The sequence below is a fragment of the Sinocyclocheilus rhinocerous genome, unplaced genomic scaffold (genome assembly GCF_001515625.1).
Source record: "Sinocyclocheilus rhinocerous isolate Xijiao unplaced genomic scaffold, SAMN03320098_v1.1 scaffold1538, whole genome shotgun sequence".
NCBI lineage: Eukaryota > Metazoa > Chordata > Actinopteri > Cypriniformes > Cyprinidae > Sinocyclocheilus > Sinocyclocheilus rhinocerous.
Genome location: NW_015661872.1, coordinates 100,504 through 107,040, shown reverse-complemented (window position 1 = coordinate 107,040; position 6,537 = coordinate 100,504). Strand labels below are relative to the sequence as shown.

The 6,537-nt window shown below is 38.4% G+C and overlaps 1 long non-coding RNA gene across 1 annotated transcript in view; it reads right to left on the bottom strand.

The window, feature by feature from the left end:
- Positions 1–299: 299 nt before the first annotated feature.
- The window catches only part of LOC107726612 (uncharacterized), a 7,342-nt gene continuing 1,104 nt past the window's right edge, over positions 300–6,537 (bottom strand). Inside the window, exons 2-3 of the long non-coding RNA XR_001638287.1 lie at positions 785–907; positions 300–626 (exon numbers count right to left, since the gene is read on the bottom strand). This is a non-coding gene — a long non-coding RNA (uncharacterized LOC107726612). The remainder of the gene's footprint in view (positions 627–784; positions 908–6,537) is intronic.

The window sequence follows — 6,537 nt, the reverse complement described above, 5'->3', positions numbered from 1 at the left end:
AAAAAAAAAAAAAAAAAAGGTAAACATACCGCACATGAGGGTTGAACTTTTCGCTGAAAACATTTCATTGGGCCCGTTAAGGAGAGACAAGCATGAAGACATGCAAACATATATACACACACACACACACACACACACACACACGAGACCACCCCAACTATCATGACTGCTGTGGAATGTAGCGTTACCCCAAGAAAACCTACTCTGGGGTCTCCCCGCAAAAGCGGAGGAAAAAAAATAAATAAATAAAAAAATATATTAAAAAAAAAAAAAAACCTTTCTTCCTCCTTGTCCATCTAAACCTGAGAAACACACGGAGGAAATATCCTGCCCTGGAACCATTTTACAATGCTTTTGATCACAGAAACTTCCCCCAAACTTACCGAGATGGGGTCCAGGAGGAGAACCGGGCAGATTTGTCCTATTTATGCAGTTCAAATTCCGGTTTCAAACAGGGGGGGGAGCAAGCCTGTGGCCATTATGTCCACAATTTGCCCCAGTCAGTCAGACAGGCATCTGCTTCTGGGAATGTTTGGTGTGTAAATTACGCGTTACCTCGAAAGCACGTTTCAGTTCCTCAAAGTAGTGTTTCCCAGGGGCGTATTTATGATGTGAAGAACTTCCCACTACAACAATAACACGACCCCCGTGAGCATGAGGCCTTTATGAAGTGCGCAGATGCCACACATCATCACTCCAACAAGGATCCACTTCAACGTCACACAAGAGTGTTTGTGACTCACTGTAAATGGGAGTATTGTGTGTGAGCTTGAATGAAACTGACCTGGTTCTCAGACGCTTTGGATCTGGTTCCAACGTATCTTCACAGCACTGGCCTTTATACGAGAGGTCATGTATGGACATATAGATCAAAAACTTGGTTAATAAGAAGGTATTTCCTGTGTTCCTGTAACACAGATACACATATTCACATGGTTTGGGGCAATTTAACAGTGAGCTTAAGTTATGGGCTCCAAGATGTTCCTCATTGCGAGCACTCCGTGTGCATTTTACCCGATGTAGCATGTGTTTTTGATGAGCAAATATAGATCTGAATTTCAAATAAAAGTAATGGCGAGCAGACGCTGTGCAGGTGGGAGAGCATTCCTGAGAGCTGAGGTAAAGGGGAAGCGGAATTAAAAATATCCCAGTCGGCTGGCTTGGCTCCAGGTGTGTGAACCAGCGGGAGGCCCCCGCGAACGGTTAACGGAGCGGATGAACAGTAGGGGGCGCTGGGTGCAGCGGATCCCGGTGGCATTTCAAGCGGGAGGCCGTTTCAGCACAAGACACGATGATTAATGACTAGCATTATCCCTACTGAGAGAAAACGCACCACTCGCAGCCCCCCAAAAATATACATGTGCCTCTTCCTCAAAGAATAAAGGGATGAAAAGAACAAGTGTGGGGACGTTCTACTCCCTTCATCTTCTTGGCTCCGTGTGTACTGTGGGTAAACTCACACATATGGCACATCTGAGGGTAATCATCTCACACACACACACTCTCCCATTATCTCGCAGAAGAGATATTACTTTGTCTAGAGAGGAGACTGTGTGTCATATGTTCAGAATGGAAACCTAACTTAGAGCAAGAAATATATGTAAATGTAATAAATGCGAATCTGCCTTTATGAATAAATAATGATTCACCAATTACTCTCATACTAAACTTTATTCTAAATTATGAAAAAAAACCTAGGAACAACTGAAACCACATGTATAAAATGGTCCTTTTTAGTAAGGGAGACATTATTTTACTAGGTTATCATCTCATGAATAATGTTTGGGTAATTTAATTTAAATTTTGCATAAATGTGTCAAAGATAATTGATGCTTGGCTGTGATCTGCTTTGAAAATGTTACTAACAAATCCTACTTTAGCAATAGTTGCCATTCACAATTTGCTCTATTCTATAGATCAAACAGTGTTGCCAAATAACAATTTCTTTAAAAAAAAAAAATCTTTAAATAAAAAAAGGCAGTGCTTTTTTAAAAAAGTGCTTTGAAATGCAAGTCATTTCTAGCCCACATCCAATCAAGTTAATTTTACTAAGAAAAAAAAAACCTTTTCATAGAAAATTTCCAGTTCATTCCTATATGGGATATTCTGTAAAGTGTGAGTTGGCAACAGTAACCAATGAGGTGGAGCTTAGTGAAGGGTTGAAAGGGTAATTCACCGCTGGAAAGATGGGCTTTTAATTAAACTTGGATGTCTATGCAGTAGAAGGGCAAAAAATGTTACATGACTAGAAAAAACTGAGAAAAGGGGCTATGAAATTCCCTTTAGCCAAAAATGTAGGGAAATTTCAACACCCATAATGCCCAGGGCTGCAACTGTGCGTGGGTGGGAATTTGTAGTTTTAACAAAAACACTAAAGCTGACAAACTAACAGGAGATCTGGGTGTAGGTAGGCTAACACAGATAAAGGGTACACACCGTTCATTTGAATGTACTACAGGTAAAGCGGATTGAAAATCTGCAAACTTGTACTTTAACGGTCAAAAAAAAAAAATTTTTTTTTAGAAGTCATTTAAAGAAAACCATAGTTAATATTGCTTCCAGATCATTTATCACTTAAAATAAACAAAAAGGTCATGATGAGTGCACTGCATATAGGATAAAGTATCCCATGCACTTTGTTGTATACTACATATTTAGGCAAATGTTGTAGGTCATCCGGGTATTCCATAGGAAAAAAAATCTGCATGCTGTCTATTATATACATACTGCACAATGTGTGTGTGTGTGGGGGGATTAGTATGAGTTGTACGCTCTTCTGAACATTCCCATGCGCTCCCACTTTACTCTTAAAAGGAACAGTTCACCAAATCTGTCCGATGAAGAAACAAACTAAACCACATCTTGGATGGCCTGAAGGGGAGTAAATTTTCAACATTTTCATTTTTAGGTGAACTACTCCTTTAAGGCTTTTTCCCTTCCTATAGGAAGTGAACTCTCTTCCTCATTCAAAAATCACATACACATTTATATACGCTGACTGAGTATATAGAACTTATACATGAAAATCCCAAATGACAGATGTTGATGGTACAGTAACAGGTTTATAAATCTTCCTCCTGTCTCCGGTACCCGGGTGAGGCATTTCCACAGCAGATTGATTTCATTAGAGCATGCTGTTGTGTGGGTGCAACCTAATGCGTGCTAAAGTGTGGCCGATCAATGAGGATAGAGACTGCGCTAGAATTTCGCTTTCTCAGCACACCGAAGGTCGCAGCTCAGTCTGTTCACTATGACCTCCACGGGCCAGAGGACATCTGTCTGACCTGACTGGTGACCACCTGCTGTAGTTCTGCTACTGCAAAACTCGCATACAACCATACGCTTTACTATACTAAATGCCCTCTTTTAAAGGATAGCTAACCAAGAATGTATTTACTCTGCCTTTATGTAGTTTCAAACATGCATGACTTCCTTTTATCTTTGGAACACAAAAGATGATATTTTGAAGGATGCTTTTGAGCGTTTTTTTTTTTTTTTTTCAGTGAAAGTCAATAAGATCAAAATCAGCATTAGTATTGGATTCCATTGACTTTCATTATACAGAGAAAAACACACTGAGGCATTTTCCAAAAATACTTTCTTTTGTGCTCCACAGAAGAATACAAGTCATACGAGACTGGATCAAAACAAAGGATGAGAAAATTGAGAGTTTCATTTTTGGTTGAACTATCCCTTTAAGAAAATAACCAGTTTTGAGGGTAATGCATTTCAAGTAACATGAGTTACATAATCAGATTAATTTTTCAAGTAACTCGAGTAATTTATTACTCTTAAATTTAAAGAAAATATCCAAGTTACTTTTTCAAATAATTAACGCAAGTTACTTTGTTTCCCCATTTATTCCCTGATGTCCCTCCTGTCTCAGTGTTGAGAGAAATTGGGAGTGAGGTGCAGAGGCAGAGGCACTTCCTCCAGACCAAGGCTTTTTTATAAAAAAAAATAAAATTAAAATAAATAAAGTCAAGCCCAGCTCAGGTGACAATGTAAAGTAATGCATTACTTCCCATAAAAAGTAATTATAATCGTAATTAGTAAATTTTTATGGAGTAACCCAATATTGTAAAGCATTACTTTTAAAAGGAACTTTTCCCAACACTGAACATAACAGGTGCTTATCAGTATAACAGAAGTTAAATAGCAGGTGAGCTAAACAATGCATAACATACAGTCAGCCAGACATTGACGCAAAATAAATCCTGATAGGGTCATCAGTCTTGGATCACCTCGTCAGGGTCTTTTGTTTTCTGTGTGCGACGCAAGCCAGCATATCTCTTTGTAATGTGACTAAACAGAACGAAATGTGACTCAAAACTTCACACATGACTGAGTAGAGAGCACCTCTGACCTGGATCCACTACAGCATCATTTTTGGGGATTTCAACCCTGACCTTAACGGATTGCGTTTGGACTTCATTGATCATCTGGCCAAAGCAGTCTTTTGTGGTCACTGACATTCCTGTCCCAAAAGGTTGCAGAGAGGTCCCATAATACCAGTGACCTCTCACCTTCAGGACTGGCCATGGAGTTTGGTTTAATCAGGTCACTGGACTTTGCATCGGATGACAACAGTTGGTGGCGCTTATGAGAAAACAGCTCATCACTGATGTTTTGATCTGTTCGATCATCTCATCAGTTAAAGAGAAGGCACAAAAGAAAAAAAAGGTATGTTTGGATGGCATACTACATACATTTGTGGGGGTGGGGGGGTAGTATGCATATTTTCTGTAAACTTGGAACAACTAAACATTTTACATTTGGCAAAAATGTGCAGTATACTGCAAATTATAGGACACTTTATCCCAAAATGCATTGCAGACTTTATTTATAAAGCAAATTAGTGGCAATGGTTTCTAAGACCTACACAGGCATAATTTATATATGGATATACAAGTAGTACACTTAATATGCCATTGCAAACAAGGGCTGTATCCAAAATCACCCCCATATACCCTCATTTACTATTCTATACATTATTCCTCTCCAGTCCTCTATAGGGAGTGAATGGAAAAAAAGTGAGTGAATTTGGAGACTTGAGTAGTTTGTGCTTACTGTTTAATAATCATCTGACACTTACCTAACTGTCAAATTCTAGTAGTAACAAAATGAAATTGATATCTTTTATAGAACTTAAGTTGTACTACACAACTAAAAAAAATAAAAAAATAAAAAAAATAAAAAAATAAATAAAAAAAGTAACCTAGTTTAATAATCATCTGACACTTACCTAACTGTCAAATTCTAGTAGTAACAAAATGAAATTGATATCTTTTATAGAACTTAAGTTGTACTACACGACTAAAAAAAATAAAAAAAAATAAATAAAAAAAGTAACCTACGTCTGTATGATTCCATTGTGAACGGCATTTACTGTCACCCGACTATTACGGTGCATTATGGGTATTCACTAGCCATTGAATGTACATCGGCTGTAAAATCATTGTTACTGTGCATTATGGGATTTAACGAGTGCACTCTATAACATCCACTTTGGTTTCTGGCACCACTTCAAATGGCTGTCCCTCCCTCAAATAGGGCATTATACTGTATATGGGTATGGGGGTGGTTTATAGATACTGATGTAAGACATTTCATGAACACTTGGTTAGACAGGGCAAGTGATATTTTCACACTGTACTGTACTGTAATGTATACATGAAATTAACTCCCAAACACAAACAAACAGCCATCAATTCCACACAAAGCTGCAAGGAATGAGTGCACAACAAAAACAGCATTAGCTGACAATTAAATTTTTTTTAAAAAGTTGATCTGAAACACTCAGAGATGTAGTGCAGACAGAGAGTGATGACAAAATATTCGTATTCACTCACTCATTTGCAGGAAATGATCTGTCATGTAGGTCTAGTGCAGCGCTGACCCTTGTGCCTCTGACATGAAATCTGCCTCACATAGGAGTCACTGGGAAAACCATATAAAAACGGGCAACGACGATGAAAAAGCACAAACATCTTCTCAGAACAGTAAAACGAGACGTCTTCACTGCTTGTTGAAAACTTTGTGTATTTAACTTAGTACTCCTAAGGTTAGAGTCAGTTCCACTCTCTGGGGGATCGACTGAAGGGCAGAGGTGTAAAGTATTGGAGTAAATGTAATTAGTTACTGTACTTGAGTATCTTTTCGGGTACTTTGTAGTTGTACTGAGCATCAAAGATATTAGCAACTTTTACTCTTTACTTCACTACATTTTTGAATGAGTATCTGTACTCTTTACTCCACTACATTTGAAATGAGTGTTGCAGTTACACATTACATTTTGCATGGACCTACCTTTTTCTGCAGCAGTTTATTTCTGCTACAAAAGACGTGATACTGCCTATTACAGGTCACTGAAAGTACTGCATCTTGTGCGTTTTGCCCTTACTCACCCAAACTTGTCAACAAGGCTACTTTATGTGAATGCGAGTTCCTTAAGTATTTGTGAATCACAGGTGTTTTATATATGAGATGAGGACTTGACTGCAGCCGGCAATGAGGCCCAAACCAGCACAGCCAGTG